Consider the following 23636-nt stretch of genomic DNA (forward strand, 5'->3'; position numbering starts at 1 on the left):
CGTCAGTTGTGTTGACAATTACAGATAGACTGTGGACGTACAGTCGAGAGAAGTGACCGCTTGGTCGGAAGTAGTCATTTTTCGGTGTATGAATGGGACGCATGCATAACCGGGAGACGAGTTGAGAAAGGAGGGGTGCTGCTGCGAAGCGGAGAAAAGTGACGTCAGAAAGTGTCGCGCAGTGATTGGCCGACCGGAGAAAGACCGCGCTGTGATAGGCCAGCTAGCAAAGACGTCAGACAGGGTCGCGACGTGATTGGCCGACCGGAGAAAGACCGCGCTGCGATAGGCCAAGTCAGCAAAGCCGCGACAGGATTGGTGGATTGTCATCAGGAAGTAAACAGAGTAGCGAGGCTGGATATTGTGCGCCTAATTATGAAGTGTTTTAAATGGTTGAAAGCGGTGTTTAAAAAAGAGAAGCGGGGATCGTATGAAGGGGAAGAAGCCCCGCCGGAGGGTACGCCAGCTCGTTACATGGCAGTGAATGTTGGGTTGCATACGATCCTCTGGATATCAGAGTGGAGTAAGATTACAGAAGGAAATGAGGAACTGACGTTCCCGAAGTACGGGACGTTCAGATTAGAGGTGTTACATCGATTGAAATCAGTCATGACCTCAATAAGACCCTTGCCTAGACCGACCCAGTTTGAAGCCCTTGAAGCATGGATTAGGGCAGCGCATGAAAAGAATATGAACAGACGACAAGAAAGGGTGAAACGATCGGTAAGGGCAGTGCAGGATGCCAGGTGGGATGCGGATGCTAAAAGATGGAGAGTGCATAACCTGGAAGTAAATAAACTGTACCCAGTGTTAGAGGTGCCCGTAAATAAAAGCCCCCTAGAAGAAGATGATGAGAGCGAAACAGAAGACAGCCTGATAAACAGATTATTGACAGACAGGCCACCCCCGTATAATAGAGCAGGGGGAGAGGTCGAGAATACAGAAGGAGAAAAGGGGGGCATTGCAGGAGAGCATAGACCGCTTCCCAGTTCAGAGTGGGATCCTGAGGCAAAGAAAGAGTTGTCCCAGCCTAGTCAGGTGCAACAGGTGGTCGGTAGGTTTGTGGTGCAAAGAGCGCCGGAAACGGAGAGCGCCACATCCTACCCATTACCAGATGCACTACAGGTACCTGTTACCATAGGTCCTATAATATCGATATATGACCAAGAGAGAGCAAAAGGGGAAGAACGGGTACGGAAGGACAGAGAAAGAGCAGAGAAGGCAAGAAGGAACGATACGATCAATTCCCCAAGTCAGATGCCGATACCCAGAGAGTGGAGCACCCCGATGCACACAGCAGGGGACCCAGGAGGAGATCCTGGGGGCCCTAGATGGCCAATGGATCTGAGGGGATCTGGACGAAAATCCTTTCAAGAGCTAAATGAGTACATGAAGCAGTGGGATGAGGCAGTAAAGGCTCAAAAGTGCATCATAGCTGCGGAAGCTGAGAGGGAAAGTCAGGACAGCCGAGCTCGGACTCACTGCGGGGCTGGGGAGAGTAGCCCGGAGTGGGACTGTAGAGAGAGAGATAGTAGGGGAGTCACCCATTGGGCCCGGAGTGGAGGTAGAACAGACCTGGAAAACGGGGGCCCCGGGAGTGGAGGGGTGGCGCGCCCAATACTCAGTGAAGGGGAGAGGAGAGCACAAGAGTACAGAAACAGCTTTAAGTGTCCACACTGTGTGCCTGGCACCGGAGAACTGAATGGGAGTTGTGAGAGGTCGCACCATAGACCCTGTGATGACGGAAATGAGCGCAGCCCAGGGAATATGGGGAACCAAGAAGGATCGTATCGGATACTGAGCGATACGAGGCAAAGGGAGAGTAGCGAACAGAGAGAAAATAACAGAGAGGTGTACGGTGAGAGGAGAGAAGAAGAAGAGAGTGGGCAGAGAAAGAGTGGGGGTAACAGGCCCGTGTTCCATCACCTTCCAAGATCGGATGGCCGAGCATGGGACCTGGAGAGATGGGAGCAAGGGAGGCCACCCATTAACTCTCCCGAGCCCAAACGCAGAGCTCGAAGTTGGGATGGTAGGGAGACTAGTGAGCCCCCTTCAAAAGACATATTGCGAGCTGAAATAAAAGCCAAGAGACTTGATGTCGCCAGTTTAAGGTCAGATCTGGATGACATGGTAGATGGTACCCTGCCTTTAGAAAGAATGGAAATGTATGAGCAGGATGAAATACTGTATATGGCAAAGGACATTACTCGAAAAGCGAGAGCAGTCCATGAGAAGTTAGTCGAACTAGCAGGCAAATATATGGTGGATCTGTCAAGAACCAAAGCATTACAGGGTAACCACAGGCTACATTACACAGATCGAGACCTAGATGAGAGGAGAACGATTGGGCTGAAAACGCACATAAGGGAACTGATCGCTGGAATAAGGACCTGGAGGGCACTAGATAAGTGGGAAGAGAGGTGGTCCAAGAAAGGGACCGGCAGGAGAAGCACGCTTGGTATGACACCAGGACTGCAGGGAATAGAGGCATACCCTTTGCGGGAAGTCGCAAATGGGAACTATGTGCATGTCCCTTGGAGTAGGGGAGATTTAGCTGCTTTTACCACCTCCTTCCCCAAATTGCGGGAAAACCCTGTGGAGTGGTACAAGCAAGTCGAGAGGTTTGTAAAAATCTCAAAGGTCCTATGGATAGATCTGAACACGCTGTTTGACATTGTAGTACCAGGAGATCTGTGGACAGCATGCAAGGTTAGCGCTGAGTGGCCCACAACGGAGCCAGAGAGAGATGCTAAGACTAATGGGCCGTCTGAGATTGTGATGGCCAAATTCGAGAGAGTGATGACTTGGCTGAAAGAGAAAGTGCCAATGCAAGACATAGATTGGGTCAGAATAGACCGAACCAGACAGGAACCCAAAGAGACAGTCCACGAATATTACGAGAGATTGCTGAAGGCGTTTAAACAGTATAGCGGCTTGGATGTAATGGATCCAAAGGACATAGGGCAATTTGTGTCCAAGTTCGTCCTGGGACTGAGACCGGATATTAGTTTAATGATTCAGCAACACTCGATTTGTTGGCAAAGTAAACCCCTAGATGAAATACTGAGATATGCCAGGTACTGCTGTGATGAGATAGACTCCAAGGCTAAGAAACTAAAAGAAAAGTTGATGGTGGTACAGATGCAGGCAGCAGGAAAGGGGGGACAGCAGCAACAGCAGCAAGGAACAGGTACGGGAGGAAAGAAGCAGTACAGTCAGAACAAGGGCAATGAGGAGAGTTCTACCTTTAGACCCAGAATAGACATAGCTGCCTTGAAGAAAACGACTAGGTGCCACCAGTGTAACGAGGTGGGGCATTGGAAACGCGAGTGTCCCTACAATGTAGAGATAGGAGAACAAGAGATAGAGGAGGAAGAGGTCCAGAGCGCACCTACAAGAGGGGTGACGCCATACCAAGGAAAGGTGCTCAAAGGGGGGGGGGCTCCTCCCCGAGCCCAGTTCCCGCAACCTCCTCGAGTAGGGACTGTGGGTAAGACCTATAGACAAATGCCCCTGTTTGTAGAAGGTGAAGAGTGCTATTATGTGGACCCATTAACCGGACAGAGAGTGGAAAGAGAAGACTGCACCCTTGGGGCAGCCTTAGAGGTGGATCAGAGGGGACCCTATGTCGAAGCAGAAGTAGCAGGGTGCCCTACGACATTTCTGGTGGACACAGGAGCCACTAGATCCACGATCAGATCAGCTGCAGTTCCAGACCTGCCCATGTCTGGAGAGACCATACAAGTGGTAGGGGTCGCAAATAGGAGAATAACCAGCCAATTGACAGAACCGGTACAGGTGAAAATAGGGAAGTACAGCGATGAACACCAATTTGTGGTTTGCGATTCAAGCCCTGTGTGTCTGCTAGGGAGAGACCTGTTGTGTAAATTGAATTGTACTATATATTGTACACCTCAGGGAGTGGAGGTATTGACCAATGATGATGATGCAGATTTCAAAGTTGCAAACTCAAGAATATGTGTGGAGCTGTACCCTACTTTGACAGTAGATGAACTCCCCTGGGACTTGAGAGAGACAGTGGCACCAGAAGTATGGGATTTCACTGGGGAAGAGATAGGTTTGGTCAAAGGGGTGGACCCAGTGAAAATTGTAGTGAAACCGCATGCTGAGTTCCCAAGAACACCCCAATATAAATTGACTCCAGAAACGATTGCAGGCATAAAACCCGTGATCGAGTCCATGATTAAACAGGGAATACTGAAAGAAATCGTGGGTAGTCCATGCAACTCCCCGATTATGGGTCTGCAGAAACCAAATGGGAAATTTCGGATAGTGCAGGACCTTCGAAAGATTAATAACATAGTCGTTTCGTGTTGTCCAGTGGTACCGAATCCATCAGTGATACTGTTTCAGATTCCATTTCAAGCAGAGTGGTTCACAGTGATCGATCTTTGTCAGGCTTTCTTTTCGATCCCTCTGGACGAAGAAAGCCATTTTCTTTTCGCATTTAAGCTGGAAAATCGCGTCCTAACATGGTGTCGTATCCCTCAAGGGTATACAGAGAGTCCATCGATCTTTAACCAGCTTTTGAAGAAAAATCTTGAAAGTCTAGTGCTGCCCCAGAAGTCAGTTCTGGTCCAGTACATAGACGACCTCCTCGTGGCGTCAGAAACAGAAGAAGCTTGCAGGGAGGACTCCATTGCTTTGTTAAATCACCTAGCTGCCAATGGGCACAAGGTGTCCCCGGGAAAATTGCAGTACTGCCTGACAGAAGTGCAGTACTTAGGACACAGAATAGAGAAAGGCAAACGAAAGGTGTCACCAGACAGGATAGAGGCTATCATGAAAATGAATGCGCCTAAGACACAGAGAGAGGTCAGGATGTTTCTAGGGATGGTGGGTTATTGCCGACAGTGGATCGCGAACTTTTCACTGAAAGCAAAACCCTTGCAAAAACTGACGCACAAGGAGGTGAGCGATCCGGTACCATGGGACAAAGACTGTTTGATGGCATTCTTACAGCTGAGAGAGGACCTGTGTCGTGCTCCGGCATTGGGAATGCCTGATTACAATAAACAATTTTTTCTTTACTGTTGTGAGAGAGAGGGTTGTGCGTTGTCTGTATTGGTCCAAATCCATGGGAATGCCCGTAGACCAGTTGCTTATTTCTCGGCTACTTTAGACCCAGTAGCCGCAGCGTTGCCCGGATGTCTCAAATCCGTTGCTGCAACGGGTGTCAGCATTGAAAGATGTGAAAATATCGTCATGGGGCACCCGTTAGAGGTGTGCGTGCCCCATTCTGTTGAACTGTTGATGACCAGGACCAAAACACAGCATCTGACCAACAGCAGGCTCACGCGCTATGAGCAAGTTATTCTTGCTGCAGAGAATGTGACCCTCAAGAGATGCTCTGTTTTGAACCCTGCCACCTTGATGCCACTTCCAAATGATATCGATGATGATGATGAATGTACAGACCATGACTGTCTCGATGTGACTGAACTATGCACCAAACCCAGACCCGACATCGTAGATGAGCCACTGACCGACCCAGACGAAATTTTCTTTGTCGATGGCTCATGTGTAAGAGACGAAGTTGGGCAGTTGAGAGCGGCTTACGCTGTTTGTACAATTGCTGGAGTTGTGGAAGCTGGGTGCCTGGAAGGAGTACACTCCGCTCAGGTAGCCGAGATTATTGCCCTGACACGTGCTTGCTTAGCAAGCAATGGAATTCGAGTCACCATATACACCGACAGCCAATATGGTTATGGGGTAGTTCATGATTACGGGCAGTTATGGTCTCAAAGAGGATTCATGACCTCTTCAGGCTCTCCCATTCGCAATGGAGAGTTTGTGCGCCTGTTGTTAGAGGCGTTGCAATGCCCAGCAGGTATCGCAGTTGTAAAGTGCACCGCACATACCAGAAATGAGGACTTTGTTTCAAAAGGCAATAGATATGCAGATGAAGTTGCACGGTATTGCGCGGAGCAAGGGTACTCTTTCACAGAGGTGGAAGTGGGCGGAATAAATGTAAGAACTGAATTAGCCATGATACTGGAAACTGTTGATACTTGGGATGAACTGTCAAACATGCAAGAAAATGCTCCTGATATTGAAAAAGAAACATGGGAAAAGGCAGGATGTGTAATGGGTGAGTCCCATTTTTGGGTCTCAGCAGACGGCAGAGCAGTGTTGCCCAATGAGATGGTGAGTCCAATGGCCAGACTCATACATGGTCCCGTACACTTAGGGAGAGATGCTATGCTGAGAGTGTTTAGACAGACTTGGTACAATCCTAAGTTTAGAATAGCAGCAGAAGCAGTGTGCCAGCGTTGTGTGACCTGTCAGCAGCTGAACGTAGGAAAAAGAACACCAGTTACACTGAGTCACATAGGAAGGTCTGGAGGTCCATTCAACAGAATGCAGATAGATTTCATTGAAATGCCAAGATGCAACCGCCTTCGCTATGTCCTGGTGGTTGTTTGTGTGTTCTCCAGATGGGTTGAGGCATACCCTACACGTAGGTGCGACACCCTCACAGTGGCCAAGATACTGCTTAGGGAACTCATTCCTCGCTTCGGGGTGCCGGCCTTTTTGGAATCAGATAGGGGAACGCATTTTAACAGCGAGCTTGTGAAGATGATTTGTGTAGCACTAAACATAGATCAAAAGTTGCATTGCAGTTACCGACCAGAAGCTTCAGGGATTGTGGAGCAGATCAATGGCACAATCAAGGCCAGGATAGCGAAAGTGTGCTCCTCAACGACCCTGAGTTGGCCTGACGCTCTGCCATTGGTCCTCATGAGCCTTCGTAGTACCCCAGACAGGAGAACAGGGTTGTCACCACATGAGGTGTTAATGGGGAGAGCAATGAGGCTGCCATCTGTCCCAACTGCTGCACTGTTAAATATCACAGATGATATGATCCTGGACTATTGTAAGGGGCTGTCTGACGCCATTCGTTCTGTGTCCCTTCAGGTGCAGGCTGCCGAGGTTCCATCGTGCCAGGGCCCGTGCCATGACCTGTATCCTGGGGACTGGGTCCTGGTGAAAAAACACGTGAGAAGAAGCTGTCTGGATATTCGTTGGCGTGGGCCTTTCCAGATCATCCTGATCACGAACACAGCTGTGAAGGTGGGAGGCCTGCCCAATTGGATCCACGCGTCACATACGCGAAGGGTTCCAGCACCTCTGGAAGAAACAGCTCCTCTCTCGGATAGACGTCCAGCAGAGGACCGAGAAGCCATAGAGGGGGCTAGCCAAGCTGTAGAGGTGCCAGCGGAAGCAGGGGAAGAGTCTGACCAAGCTGAGGACGGTCAGTACAACAGCGAAACAGAAGACGCTACAGAAGGAGAAAGTAGCTGGGAGTACGAGTCAGACCCTGACAGGTCTGAGAGAGAGCGAGAACAGACAAGAAGGAGAAGGAGTAGAAGGGCACGTGGAGAAGCAAATTGGCCGCAAAGAAGGAGCTCTAGCCTGAGGTCAACTCCAGAAGCAACCCTTCCTCCGATATCAGAAGATTCAGATCCGGAAGAAGGTGCTCAGGGCGCTGAAGCACCAGACCGAAGAAGGTCAAGAAGAGTGCGTGTGCCTAACAGAAGATACTCCACACCTGAGTGGACATATCTGGCGTCAAATGTCTGTGAAACCGGAGACAGGGAGGATCCGAGCGGTGGTGGTGTCCAGTTCTGAGCCCATTATCACCGTGGAAATACGACTGTTGGTACCCGGTGTCGAACAAGAAGGGTCACTAACATTCATGCTCCCCAGACCTCCCCGCCTCAGCAAGTTAAAACACATGTTTCTTTCAGAATTGCAATTCCCCGACTTTGGTACAACGATAACAGCACATGAAGAGCACAATCTTCGTTTGGAAATATTGAACTATGCTATTGAAGCTGCAACAACAAATCTGATAGTAGACTGTTAAGGACTTTGTAAATAAAGCAAGCAGAAAAAGAAGATTACCTAGCGCCCAGGAAGCAGAGAATATTAGGGAACTTCCCTTGAGTTGATGGAGAAGGGCTAGGGTTGTCTTTTTTTTGAACTGTTAAAGGACTTTTGCGAAGAAGGTTGTCAGCCTCCAGTTGTGTGGATTCTAAAGACAAAAGGATTAAAAAGAGACTGTAAAGGAACGAGAGGAAAAGAACTTTTTGCTAAGATAAGAGAGAGCCATATTGTCTGACGAAATGGAGGCCGGCACCCCGAACCGCAGAGCTAAATGTATAATAGGTACACTAATAGTAGGAGTGATAATGTTAATAGCTTTAGTGGTAACAATTTCTTATGTAAAGGGACATGAGGAAGAGGCAAAGGTAACTGTTGTGAAATCTGTAGAAACGCTTACACCCACTGTTGCTGGTGATAAAGGGGAAAACACTCAAGAGAAAGCGTTATTAGCTGCAGAAGCCCGCAGGTTACATGTAGATGAGTCCCAAGGAGACTTTAGGTCAAATGCTTATGCTAAACTCTTATATGAATACGTGGATGCCATGGAGGTTAAGGATTGCTACGTCTGCATGCAGTTGCCGGCATCTGTAGATGAAGGAATTCGATATCATCACCTCCCGCTGACATATGGCATTACATGTAGCTTATTGCTTAGTATATTTTATGAGAGAGATAGTTTTGAATACTATTTCTCTAATTATGATTCAGTGTTGCCAGAAGTCCCAAATTATAAGCAGATGAACAAATGGGATTACTGGAAGAGTGAAGACAGATTGGCCAAGTTCTTCATTCCTTGGATTACCTTAGATACTTCACATGCCCGTAGAAATAACCTGACATGCAAGGTGTCAGAAGTCGAGAAGAAGTTCATAGGGCAGGTGGATGATCGTTACAGGAGACAAAAGATTTTGAAAAAATCAGGACAATGGAAAACAGATTGGACCGAGGAAGAGAAGGCACACAAGAGAAAGGGTAGTAGTGGTCCAATAGCTTTAGATAAAACGCAGAGGGGAAAGCTATGTCTTCACAGAGCTAAAACGTATTATGAAAATGTATACGTTGGAGAAGTAGACTGTGAACATGCTTTCAATATAGAGTACTATACTAAAGATTTCCTGAAGGGAATGCAAGTGATTCCAAATGTGTATTTTGTATGTGGAAGAAATGCTTACGTGAGACTACCTGACAACTGGTATGGATCATGTTACTTAGCAATTGTCTTCCCCAAAATATATCATGCACAAGACTTAGTGATCATTGAGGGCAAGACATCATCGAGGGGAAGGAGAGATGTAGGAGATGCCGAAATGGTTGGAGATGTCTTCGGAGCTATGTTCCCTCTTTTAGGTCTAATCCTTAATGATGTTAAAATTAGACGGCTGGCAACAGTCGTCGACAGGTTGTCTGCCAGCACTGCTCAGTCCTTAATGCTGGTAGAAGGAGAGATGCAATCGATAAGGGCTATGGTTCTTCAGAACCGTCTTGCATTAGATGTCCTACTAGCGAAAGAGGGCGGAGTCTGTAAGGCTTTGAAGGTCCAGGAATGTTGCACTTACATTCCAGACAATTCAAAACCCCTTGAGAAGGTTATTAGGAACATAACTAATATTCACAAGGAGATCGAAGATTTGAGTAGAGAAAATGTCTGGGAAAAGGTGGGCCACGGAATGAGCGCAGTTGGTGGGTGGTTTTCCACCTTAGGCAAAAGCTTTGTGTGGTATATTCTAAAACCTGTCATCATAATATTGATCTGTGGGATCATATTGTGGGGATTGGTGAGGGTATTCAAATGGTACAGAGCAAGAAGGTCAGAAAGGGCCCAAAGAGAGCAGCTGCAGAGATTGGCTGCCATACAAGATAATCAGTACAGGAGTCTGAGGGCTCTGGAAGCGCAGAGACAAGTTATGATACCAATAACTGCAGTTTAAATGTTAGTGATGACCCCGAGAGGTCATCAAAGGGGGGAACTGAGAGAGCGCAAACTGATCTAAATGTATGAGTGCACCACACTTACCTGTAGTAAGCACAAATCATGAGGAGAAATGCCATGAGTGCTAATAGTATCTGCATTTATATTCTAAACGTATAGCTAATATAGAGATTTAAGTAGAAGTGGACTAATACAGAAATGTGTGACATTATATGATTTTAGTAGATGTGATTATTTTTGAATCCATGTCGTGTAGCTGTTAAAATGTAAGAGGGTAGGTGGTTAAACGCAGAATGTGGTAGGCCTCAGGGCCAGAGCTGGAGCTAAAAGGGAAGGTGTTTCTTTACACGACACAGATTGTATTAATGTTTTGGTCATTGCATTAATGGGCCAGGATTTATAAAAATGTTTACTGAATAATAGAATAAGAGTATTAACATGCTTTAATTAAAGAAGAAGTTGAATGTTATAATCATTATGAGAAATATTGTAGGCCTGAAATGTTTTAACGTTGATTTACACGTACATGTCTGGGCTGAGAAATGTTGCAAGCCTTTCTTTTTGGAAGTCTATGAGAGTTGGGTTCTTGGCGGCAGATATCTGTCTGCAACAGGAAAGGGGGGATCCAATTATAAATGAATGAATAGAGGTCTGTTCAGTAGACGGCCCAGACATGGAGGAGGGTTCTGGAATGTTTAAGGGGTATCAGCGGGCCGGAGAAGAGTCTGAGAAGCAAGGTCAACTCTAACGTATGAGGCCCAATACAAAGCATCATGGAAAAAGCCAGAAGCTACACCACGTGAGGGGCGTCTCGCAAGGGGCGTCTCAAATGTTGTTGACTGTTTTGTATTAGGGACAGCACCCCTGGGTGGAGTTAGAGCAGATACCTGAGGACCCTTTAGAGAGCAGATGGGTAGGCAGAGAGGGGTCATGACTGGAGAACTATAGGTTTTCACCAAGAGACTTAGAGTGAGTGACTTCCCTTGGGGGTCATTCACTGCTGACACCTTTGTTAGGTTGGGGCTTGGTTAAGTAGGGATACCATCTAGAGCAGGGTAGGGACAGCCTAACCTGTGCGTTTTCCTCCAACTTAAATGAAGGAGAGATATGCGTCAATGCTGATAGCTTTATTATTCTTAGAACTTGTGTTAGTGATTTCAGTTGCTCGTCTGAGGGCTTTCCGAGAGCACATGTATGTAATTGGACCTGTGTATCTCGTGAATCTCATTCTGAGATGCTTGTATTTGCAGCTTATCATATCTTTACAATAAACTTTTGAAAGCTAGAAGTTGTCTGTGATCTTTGGGAGTAGAGTCCTTTATTGGGTGAACTAACTTGGAAATGGATGTACTTCGACCTTAAAGACAGGCAACAAAGGTTCAGTCGACCAGATCGAGGTTTAGATCAATAGTGCTAAGGTATCGATCAAAATCTCGCCCTTCCACCGTCATTCCCAATACACATACACATAAAAAAGCAGCACAAGTCCTCTCACATACGATATTACCGCTCCAAAAAACATAGCACGCTGACTCTCAAGCCATTCCTGTGCTAAGAAATGTGCCACTTGTAACAACAAACAAGTAGAGAATGAGCAGAATCAGGGCCTTGAGTGCAGGCTCAAGGCCCTGCTCTCTGGACTCTGGAATGTTGGGAGAAAGGGGACGGAATTATGTGGTGAGGGGGCAGCGGTATGGCCACCCATGTAGCATAGCCTGTATGATGGCGAGTGCACCTTCCTTTGCACCCGGCGCCGACCTGAAGGGAATTTCTAGAGCTGCTGAAGTTGTGACGCAGTTACTGAAGGCCTACATTTTGGCTGAAAGTAACAATTTTGGAAATTTCCGAATCAACACAGCCTTAATTATATCTTTATAGTGCTGTAACTCTTGGATTATGGGCGAATTGATGGCTTAAATTGCTCCCTCAGGACTTGAAATCAAGTGCACAATCGCCTTTTGGAATTGGTGGGCGGCTCCTCCGGGCATCGATTTCTCAGGTGGGTCAAGCCATTCACGGACACCCTTGCCACGCAGCCTCTACAGTTCTTTCTGCAGTGATTTTGTGTATGGATCGTCCCAGGTGTCAGAGAAGCACGGGGGACCCAAAGCCGAAGGTGGGGGGCTGCTACTGTGCCACCCTTTGGTGCCTGTTAGAAGAACAGCGATGCCAGACTCTGGATGCACAAGTATTGGAGAAGGAGTTCTGAAATAGCCAGTGTAGTAGGATGGAGCTGGTCAAGAGGACACAGCTGGCCCGGGTGCGGGTTGCGGCCGGGCAAGAATTTGGTAACATGACCCAGTAAGTATAGTGTGAGGCCTCCGGTGATTGTCAGACTTGGGGCAGAGGTGCCTGGGAAGATGAGTAAGTTGGGTGCACCAGTGAGAGGGTCCTCTTGGAAGTTCAGTTTGTCATGGTGTTACTCTCTGGTGGACAAGAGAGGTTGATGATGCTGCAGATCCTGACCCCGAGGATTCAGACTCACTATGGCTATCATTTGGGCTGAGCCGGGGGCGGGTGATGGTGAGTTTGCGGCGTGATTTCTTCTGGAGAATCATTTGAAAGTGGAAGCTGCAGGACAAAGGTACAGCGTGGACAGCCTACAAGGGATAATGCCAGGACAGGACCTCCAGTGGAACTTGGAAGGCACAACAGAGAGCTTTCCACAGCAAAGAGATCTTTGGTACAGGATAGGAGACTTGTAGCGGGCTCACTCCAGAGAGGGGTGTTTTTTTGGGTTCTTCAACAATAATTCGGAATTCAAACAGTGTCTGAGGCAATAGGAGGAGGCGGATGGGGGCTATACGTGGTTGTGGGGCCCTGGAAGGGCTGCATTAGTGAACAGGGGAAAATAAGTCTGTGTGGGTGCTGGTGCACAGGGCTGATACCAGGTTGGTGGTGGTGAGGATCCTTGAGCCAGCAGTGCCTAATGAGGGGCATCCCAGGAAGTGGGGCAAAGGGCCACAGCATGCTTTGGCTATGGATGGGCAGTCTGCTGTAGACGGCAGTGACAGCTGGGAGGATGGGGCCTCCTCTTCAGGTTGTGAAGGGTCTGGCATTGGCCTTGTACGAACTCAGGACAACAATGGTCATAGTCCAGAAGAGGAACATATGAAGGGTGAGTCTTCTGACAATTGCGAGGGTAATCAGGGCAGAAGAGGTGGATTTCAGTGCTAGAGGCATGCATGGGAATGACGTGGTCTTGGTCAGCATCGGCAAAGTGGCAAGCAACCAAGGAGAAAAGACAGCTGGCATCCCCGGGAGAGGGACCAAAAAGTGAGTTTGACAATGTCTTGGCAGATTCATGGGTAGGGGTTTTGGCAGGTAGAAAGAAATGAAAAGGACTTGAGGGTCCATGGTTTTGATGGCGCAGGGGTCTTCTAAAGGTTGCAGAAATTATATAGTGGGAACCATGGTAACGGTATATGGGAGCATAGCAGGAAGAGGAATCAGGAAACCAAGGAGCAAGTGCAAGGAGCATCAGTGATGTGGTGCAGAGGCATGGCCCAACAGTGGAGTGGAATGAGGGACAGTATTGAATGAGGGACAGTATTGAATGAGGGACAGTATGTGGTCGCTGGTTGAGCAGGATGGGAAAGTTCTGTTGTGACAAAGGTAGGCAGAAGAAGAAGAATATAGTTGAGTGTGCCACAGTGGGACACTCCGCAAACTCGGAAACCAAGAAGAAAGGGATTGATGTAGCACTGCCATATATGGGGTAATTGACCCCCTTTGGGGGTCATGTGATGTCGGGGTTTCGGTCTAGATTGGCATCACAACTGAATGGGCAATCCAATAGGAGGACTCATATAAGGAGTTTTTCCACTGGACCTCAACTATAAAAGCTGGTACGAGAGACAAAGGCTAATTGAGGGTAATTATGATTAACATCAATTCATAATATAGTACCTGTTGGGATTAGCAGTGGGGAGAGTGACGTAGTGTGTTTTGTGTTCTGTTTTTTACAATTGACAGTCTACCAGAATGGTGTGTCCAACACTGGTGCTTTGGTGAAGTGTCTGGCCGTGAAGAATTTGCCAAATATTTCTGTGGCAAAGAAACATGTTGGCATTGGAAATGGTAATCATGAATAGAAACCTGCCTATTTTAATTTGACAGTTGACACTCAGTAAATAATAAAGTCATTGCGATAAGAGTGTGTCTGCCAATTTAAATCGCATTTTGTCACAACATGAGATGTGATCTTTGTCACTTCACTGCACCTAAACTTTTCTATTTTATCTTTCTCTGGACACTTTTCTTTTCGGACAAAATGACCACCGATGATGAGAAAAATTGGCACATCTGGTGAGTACCTACCAGTGACCATGTTGGTGGTGCGACCTTGAGGGGTCATTTTGTCTTTTCACATTTTTCACAGTATTTATGTTCTTTATTATGGTGTCTTGCTTGTTCAGGAAATCATTTGGGTACCGAATGTTCTCGGAATTTAGGCAACAAGACTTCAGTTTTTACCTTTTTGGGAGACTGTCTTTTGGAAAAAAGTGTTCTTAATGAGAGGCGGAAAACGTTTTGCGACTACCTCATAAGCATGAAAAGAGAGGAGTAGATGTAATGTAGAAAACTACAGGAATATGCACTCGTTTTATAGCTATAAATCTACAAATAGATGCCTCAGAGACCAGGTCTTGGTGTGTGTATGGTCATGTGATGCTGACAATCAAGGATAAAATTTGGGTGAGTTAGTATATTGATTTGTTTAAATTGCTGAATATAGAGACAGTGTGCAAAGAAGTCTCTATAGCAGAGGAAAGAGAGCTAGCTTAAAGGCCTAAGTTGCCCACTAACTGTGACACCTGGATTAAAGCATTCACTATTTTCACCAGCACCTTATGTGGGCGGCCCCAAAGCTGAGCATTGCCTTAAGGAAGTACAGGGATGTCATTAGGATAGCTAGCATCTGGTTTGGTGGCTTGGCATGGTTAGATATAATGAGCAGTTCAGGGCATGAAAGAGCCCCATACTCGCGAAATCATGAGGGGATATTGATCAGGACCTTAGGATACGATACATGACAAGTGGGCTTCCTATTCCTAACAAACTTAGTCACCCCACCCAGATCGGAGCGGTGGATGGGCTAGCAGCCTCCCATGGGGATCTGTTGAAATTTTAACAATAGGCCTGTTACAGGTACCCCTGCACGATTCACCATGACTGTTCCAGGTGCAGTGGGAGATACACTGTGCAGCAGTGCACAGCATCGGCCAACCCCCTCAGCCCCAGCAGGACAGGGCAGGGGGCTGGCAAAGGAGTGGCAGAAAAGGGCAGACAGGTTATACAGGAGGTAATGCTGTTGTGCTTGAAGAGAGATCCTTTTGGTGAAATGGCAGCTTTCTTGTGGGTAGAATTTTGTTTGGCTTTCACATACCTTACACATGTGCCCAAGTGGTCTGACATTAAAGATAATGGGGGGACCCTGTGTCCCTCAGAACCTGGGTAAGTATACAGAATGAGCAAAAGCGGTTCTGTCGGGTAGGACAAATGATTTGTACACAGTATTCAATACACAAAATGCATTTCAAAAGAAACACACCAATTTCATAAAAACAAGTTTAAAAAACACACCAAGAAAAGCCACTTGGATAAGCAGTAATTGGCATTCTTTACTTTTCAAAGTATATTAGGTTGGCTGTCGTCTGACATAATACACAAAAACAAAAACTACGTAAGGTTGAAGTGTACAGTAAGTGACTTATCGTGATAAGTGACAATTGTGCTATACAAAGGTGACATGGATGACATATGAATACACATTGGGAGAAAAAAAAAATTGTAGTCAGATCCAAAGTACAAACATAACCTTCTGACAGGGATTATAATTTCCTGTTCAATTCAGGGGGATTGTGTGGACTTAATAATGACTGTAACGTCAAAGTCTCGACCCTAGATATGGGAGCGTATTCATGGGAATCCCGGGCGGGTCTTCTTCAGGACAAAGGGTGGAAATGACAGCCGCCAACAGTGAATCCTAATGAATCAGAATCCAACTGGAAATCAAGGAAATTATAGGTGTCAGACGTGGTCTGGGTGGACAATCATGAAGTGCCACAGAGAGTCGTGTTGGCTGCTGTCATCTCCACCATTTGTCCTGAAGAATACCCGCCCGGGATGCCCATGAATATGTGAAAAGTAAAGAATACCATTTACTGCTTATCCAAGTGGCTTTTCTTGGTGTGTTTTGGAAATGTAATTTTTCTTTTGAAATGCCTTTTGTGTATTGAATACCGTGTACAAATCATTTTTCCTACCCAACGGAACCGCTTTTGCTCATTCTGCCCAAGTGGTCTGACAAGCAGGCAATCTGAAATTCTTCAAAGCAAGGGAGGATCTAGTGTGGGGGAAACTGTGGAAAGAAGTGAGTCAGGATAGAATGCCAGGACCATATCTGACTCCTCCATTAATGAACTTGATTGTGTCCCCAATAGGGGTGGTGCCACATGCAAGTGTAGTCACATCCATTCAGCTATTGCAGAGGTTGGGCCGGGGTTTGGAAAGGCATATATTAAATTGTTTTTTCACGTTCTGCTGACAATGCAGCAGTGGTGCAGGCGGTGAACAAGATGACGGTGAACAGACATAATATTGAGTTAGAAATATAGACTTGCATTAATATCAAGTGCAAAAAATCGGGCTACAAATATATCGACTGTCAGAATATCGTTGTCATGAATATCGAGTTTCTAAAAATATCTTTGTTTGATTTAGTGTTATGTATTTTAGTGTGTATTTTGAATGTATGTGTTCTATTTTTTGTGTAAGTATTGCATTTGTTTTTTAATGTATGTATTACATGTTTAGAAGTTATTAATTATTTTTAAAGTAAATTTAGCATTTTAGTTCCAGAGCGGGTAGTGGGTTTATAGGGGAATAGGGTGGGAAGAAATTTAATTGCAATAAATTTGATAATAATTTTTACAAGTTATTAATTTTTTTTAATTATATTTTGCATTTGTGTTCCTTGGCGGGTTGTTGGCTTATAGGGGAATAGAGTGGGAAGTAATGTAATTATAATTAATTCATTCATATTTTTTATTAATTAATGTTTATGTTTTTAATATTTTATTGTGTTACTTGTGATAATTAATGAATTATTAATTAGTTATTAATTGGTTGTTAATTATAAAAAATATTTGGTAACTATCTTAATTGTGTTAATTTTTTCAGGGGGGGGTTGTGGGTTTATAGGGGAATAGGGTGTGAACTAATGCAATTATAATTAATTAATAATTAATATGTTGTATTAATTAATGTTTATGTTTTTAATATTGTATATTGTAAATTGTGGTAAATATTGTAATATTAATTGGTTGTTAATTATTAAAAATTATTTGGTAAATATCTTAATTGTGTTAATTTTTTCAGGGGTGGGTTTTGGGTTTATAGGGGAATAGGGTGGGAAGTAATTTAAATATAATTCATTAATTAATATTTTTATTAATTAACAATTAAGTATTTATGATTTTTTTATTGTTTATTGAGGTAATTAATGTATTATTAATTAGTTAATTGGTTGCTACTTAATAATTATCTGGTAAATATCTTAATTATGTTATTTTTTTAGGAGCGGGTTGTGGGTTTATAGGAGAATAGGGTGGGCAGTAATGTAATTATAATTAATTAACTAATATTTTTAATAAATTTATAATTAAGAATGTATGATTTTATATTTTTAATTGTGGTAAAAAATGTATTGTTAAATATTATTGGTTATTAATTAATTAAACATTAACTATGTTATTTGGTGCATTCTTTTAAGAGTGGTCTGGGCTGATAGAGGAGTAGGCTGGGAAAAAATTTAATTTAATATATTTTGGAAAAAAATGTATTATCCAATTTATTTTACGCTGTTTTGTAGTTTTTGTGTGAATTCATTTATTATTGATTGTTTTTAAATTGCTTGTTAATTATTATTAATTAATGTATTAATTATTAACGAATTATGTTAATTGTGTTATGTTTTACAACATACGTGGTGTAATTTATAGGGGATTATGATGGGAGGTAAAAAAAAAGTTTGTTAATTCATATTTATTATTATTTTGTTTAAGTGGGAGTAGTAAATTATTCCCCCATGCAGTCCAAAACTTTCCCTACTGTTGCACTCTCTGGGGTGGGAATAATAAATTATTCCTCCCCACTATCCAACACTTTCCCTGCTGTTGCACTTGCTGGAGTGGGAATAGTAAATTTTATCCCTCCGCTATCCAACACTTTCCATACTGTTTTACCTGCTGGAGTGGAAATAGTAAATTATTCCCCTCCGCTATCCAACACTTTCCATATTGTCCTACCTGCTGAAGTGGAAATAGTAAATTATTCCCCTTCTCTATCCAACACTTTCCCTAGTGTTGTACTTGCTGGAGTGGGAATAGTAAATTATTCCCCTCAGCTATAAAACACGTTCCCTACTGTTGTACTTGCTGGAGTGGGAATAGCAAAGTATTCCCCTTCGCTATCCAACACTTTCTCTACTGTTGCACTTGCCATTAGTGGGAATAGCAATTGTTTCCCCTCCGCTATCCACCAGTTTCCCTACTGTTGCACTCCTTGGAATGGGAATAGTAAATTATATCCCTCCGCTATCCAACACTTTCCATACTGTTGTACCTGCTGGAGTGGAAATAGTAAATTATTCCCCTCCGCTATCCAACACTTTCCATATTGTCCTACCTGCTGAAGTGGAAATAGTAAAATATTCCCCTTCTCTATCCAACACTTTCCCTACTGTTGTACTTGCTGGAGTGGGAATAGTAAAGTATTCCCCTTCGCTATCCAACACTTTCCCTACTGTAGCACTTGCTAGAGTGGGAATACTAATTTTATCCCCTCCGCTATCCAAGACTTTCCCTACTGTTGCACTCTCTGGAGTTGGAAGAGAAGTTTTTACCCCTCCGCTATCCAACACTTTCCCTACTGTTGCACTCCCTGCAGTGGGAATAGTAAATTATTCCCCTCCGCTATCCAAAACCTACCCTACAGTTGCAGTCACTGGAGTGAAAATAGTAATTGTTACCCCTCCACTTTCCAACACTTTCCCTACTGTTGCACTCTCTGTAGTGGGAATAGTAAATTATTACCCTCCGCTATCCAACTCTTTCCCTACTGTTCTACCTGCTGGAGTGGGAATAAGAAATTATTCCTCTCTGCTATCCAATACTTTCCCTACTGTTGTACTTGCTGGAGTGGGAATATTAAATGATTTCCCTTCGCTATCCCACACTTTCCCTACTGTTGCACTTGCTGGAGTGGGAATAGTCATTTTATCCACTCCGCTTTCCAACACTTTCCCTACTGTTGCACTTGCTGGAGTGGGAATAGTAAATTATTCCCCTCCGCTATACAGCACTTTCCCTACTGTTGCACTCCCTGGAGTGGGAATATTAAATTATTACCCTCCGCTATCCAACACTTTCCCTACTGTTGTACTCCTTGGAGTGGGAATAGTAATTTTATCCCCTCCGCTATCCAACATTTTACCTACTGTTGCTGTTAATGTAGTGTCAAATGTAATTGTAGAAGAATAAAAATATTTTTATATTTTCATTTATTATATATACATTTTGGGGTCGATTCCGATCCGGGAAAAAAAAGTCCGTACGATTTGTATCCGGAGCCCTCTCTGTACAAATCGTAAACATGCAGTACGACCTGACGACTACGATCCGGACCGGGGTATGAGGACGCGATTCGTACGGTCCACGTCAGGTAAGGGTGATTCGTACTGAAAAGCACACAATCACATACACACCGTACCGTCCGTACACCCCATGATCACAGGGGTACGGTGTGTACCCCTGCGATCATGGGGTGTACGCACCGTACCCCGCGATCGCAGGGTGTACGCACCGTACACCCAGCGAACATGAGGTACGGTCCATACACCCCATGATTGCGGGGTACAGTGCGTACACCCCATGATCGCAGGGGTACGCACCGTACCCCTGCGATCATAGGGTGTGCGCACCATACCTGGGGAGGCGTTCCATACCTGTTTCGAGGCGGACTCTGCTTCTCCGTATGTTTTCGGCTCCCGTAGAAAAAGCGTCGTGCATTGCGTACCCGACACGAATCGTACTTGCTGGGTCGGAAAAACCAGCCGCGAACCATACGGATGTCGCGTACAGCGGGTTCCGAGGGAGATTCGTACGGGGATTTGATTCGTACAGTCTCTGTATGATTCGTACGGAGTCCAGCTCCTGGTAAGAATCATACTTTGTCGTACGTACGGGGGACGTTGCAGGGTACGATTCGTACGGGGAAAAATGCTCCGAACGGCTATTCGGAGCGGTTTTACCCGAATCGGAATCGACCCCTTTATTTTATTTTAATTTTATTTTACTGGTGTATGTATATATGTATATATATATATATATATATATATATAAAAGCTCCAAGGTTGCCCAGCTGGCAGGAAGCACTCAGGGAATCCGCAATGCCACCTTGACTCTGTGACTCACGGAATGCAGCCTGACGCGTTTCGCAATAATTCTCTTCAGAGGCCGTTTCGTTGTGTGTCATAGCGTGAGGCGCCACACCTTTATTATGAAATGCTGCCTCCTGATAGGCTTTCACTATTCAAGCAATTAAAGCAGTCCCCCACAGCATTGTGGTATACGTAGTGCGGCGCTATGGATACCTGGATAGGTGCTATTATCACAAGTCCACTGATTCATGCCCTGTATGGGCTCCGTGAATCTCAGAGTCTATCATTCCGGCACTTCCTCCCTCGTTACAACCTGTGCTTGTTCACAGCTCGCCGACCCACTTCAATTCTCGCGGTGGTGCTTCCCTCGCGACAGGGCCTGCCGCTTATATATAAAAGCTCCAAGGTTGCCCAGCTGGCAGGAAGCACTCAGGGAATCCGCAATGCCACCTTGACTCTGTGACCCACGGAATGCAGCCTGACGCGTTTCGCAATAATTCTCTTCAGAGGCCGTTTCGTTGTGTGTCATAGCGTGAGGCGCCACACCTTTATTATGAAATGCTGCCTCCTGATAGGCTTTCACTATTCAAGCAATTAAAGCAGTCCCCCACAGCATTGTGGTATACGTAGTGCGGCGCTATGGATACCTGTATAGGTGCTATTATCACAAGTCCACTGATTCATGCCCTGTATGGGCTCCGTGAATCTCAGAGTCTATCATTCCGGCACTTCCTCCCTCGTTACAACCTGTGCTTGTTCACAGCTCGCCGACCCGCTTCAATTCTCGCGGTGGTGCTTCCCTCGCGACAGGGCCTGCCGCGTATATATAAAAGCTCCAAGGTTGCCCAGCTGGCAGGAAGCACTCAGGGAATCCGCAATGCCACCTTGACTCTGTGACCCACGGAATGCAGCCTGACGCGTTTCGCAATAATTCTCTTCAGAGGCCGTTTCGTTGTGTGTCATAGCGTGAGGCGCCACACCTTTATTATGAAATGCTGCCTCCTGATAGGCTTTCACTATTCAAGCAATTAAAGCAGTCCCCCACAGCATTGTGGTATACGTAGTGCGGCGCTATGGATACCTGTATAGGTGCTATTATCACAAGTCCACTGATTCATGCCCTGTATGGGCTCCGTGAATCTCAGAGTCTATCATTCCGGCACTTCCTCCCTCGTTACAACCTGTGCTTGTTCACAGCTCGCCGACCCGCTTCAATTCTCGCGGTGGTGCTTCCCTCGCGACAGGGCCTGCCGCGTATATATAAAAGCTCCAAGGTTGCCCAGCTGGCAGGAAGCACTCAGGGTATCCGCAATGCCACCTTGACTCTGTGACCCACGGAATGCAGCCTGACGCGTTTCGCAATAATTCTCTTCAGAGGCCGTTTCGTTGTGTGTCATAGCGTGAGGCGCCACACCTTTATTATGAAATGCTGCCTCCTGATAGGCTTTCACTATTCAAGCAATTAAAGCAGTCCCCCACAGCATTGTGGTATACGTAGTGCAGCGCTATGGATACCTGTATAGGTGCTATTATCACAAGTCCACTGATTCATGCCCTGTATGGGCTCCGTGAATCTCAGAGTCTATCATTCCGGCACTTCCTCCCTCGTTACAACCTGTGCTTGTTCACAGCTCGCCGACCCGCTTCAATTCTCGCGGTGGTGCTTCCCTCGCGACAGGGCCTGCCGCGTATATATAAAAGCTCCAAGGTTGCCCAGCTGGCAGGAAGCACTCAGGGAATCCGCAATGCCACCTTGACTCTGTGACCCACGGAATGCAGCCTGACGCGTTTCGCAATAATTCTCTTCAGAGGCCGTTTCGTTGTGTGTCCTAGCGTGAGGCGCCACACCTTTATTATGAAATGCTGCCTCCTGATAGGCTTTCACTATTCAAGCAATTAAAGCAGTCCCCCACAGCATTGTGGTATACGTAGTGCGGCGCTATGGATACCTGTATAGGTGCTATTATCACAAGTCCACTGATTCATGCCCTGTATGGGCTCCGTGAATCTCAGAGTCTATCATTCCGGCACTTCCTCCCTCGTTACAACCTGTGCTTGTTCACAGCTCGCCGACCCGCTTCAATTCTCGCGGTGGTGCTTCCCTCGCGACAGGGCCTGCCGCGTATATATAAAAGCTCCAAGGATGCCCAGCTGGCAGGAAGCACTCAGGGAATCCGCAATGCCACCTTGACTCTGTGACCCACGGAATGCAGCCTGACGCGTTTCGCAATAATTCTCTTCAGAGGCCGTTTCGTTGTGTGTCATAGCGTGAGGCGCTACTCCTTTATTATGAAATGCTGCCTCCTGATAGGCTTTCACTATTCAAGCAATTAAAGCAGTCCCCCACAGCATTGTGGTATACGTAGTGCGGCGCTATGGATACCTGTATAGGTGCTATTATCACAAGTCCACTGATTCATGCCCTGCATGGGCTCCGTGAATCTCAGAGTCTATCATTCCGGCACTTCCTCCCTCGTTACAACCTGTGCTTGTTCACAGCTCGCCGACCCGCTTCAATTCTCGCGGTGGTGCTTCCCTCGCGACAGGGCCTGCCGCGTATATATAAAAGCTCCAAGGTTGCCCAGCTGGCAGGAAGCACTCAGGGAATCCGCAATGCCACCTTGACTCTGTGACCCACGGAATGCAGCCTGACGCGTTTCGCAATAATTCTCTTCAGAGGCCGTTTCGTTGTGTGTCATAGCGTGAGGCGCCACACCTTTATTATGAAATGCTGCCTCCTGATAGGCTTTCACTATTCAAGCAATTAAAGCAGTCCCCCACAGCATTGTGGTATACGTAGTACGGCGCTATGGATACCTGTATAGGTGCTATTATCACAAGTCCACTGATTCATGCCCTGTATGGGCTCCGTGAATCTCAGAGTCTATCATTCCGGCACTTCCTCCCTCGTTACAACCTGTGCTTGTTCACAGCTCGCCGACCCGCTTCAATTCTCGCGGTGGTGCTTCCCTCGCGACAGGGCCTGCCGCGTATATATAAAAGCTCCAAGGTTGCCCAGCTGGCAGGAAGCACTCAGGGAATCCGCAATGCCACCTTGACTCTGTGACCCACGGAATGCAGCCTGACGCGTTTCGCAATAATTCTCTTCAGAGGCCGTTTCGTTGTGTGTCATAGCGTGAGGCGCCACACCTTTATTATGAAATGCTGCCTCCTGATAGGCTTTCACTATTCAAGCAATTAAAGCAGTCCCCCACAGCATTGTGGTATACGTAGTGCGGCGCTATGGATACCTGTATAGGTGCTATTATCACAAGTCCACTGATTCATGCCCTGTATGGGCTCCGTGAATCTCAGAGTCTATCATTCCGGCACTTCCTCCCTCGTTACAAC

This window comes from Lissotriton helveticus, chromosome 12, assembly GCF_964261635.1.
Source record: "Lissotriton helveticus chromosome 12, aLisHel1.1, whole genome shotgun sequence".
Classification (NCBI taxonomy): Eukaryota; Metazoa; Chordata; class Amphibia; order Caudata; family Salamandridae; genus Lissotriton; species Lissotriton helveticus.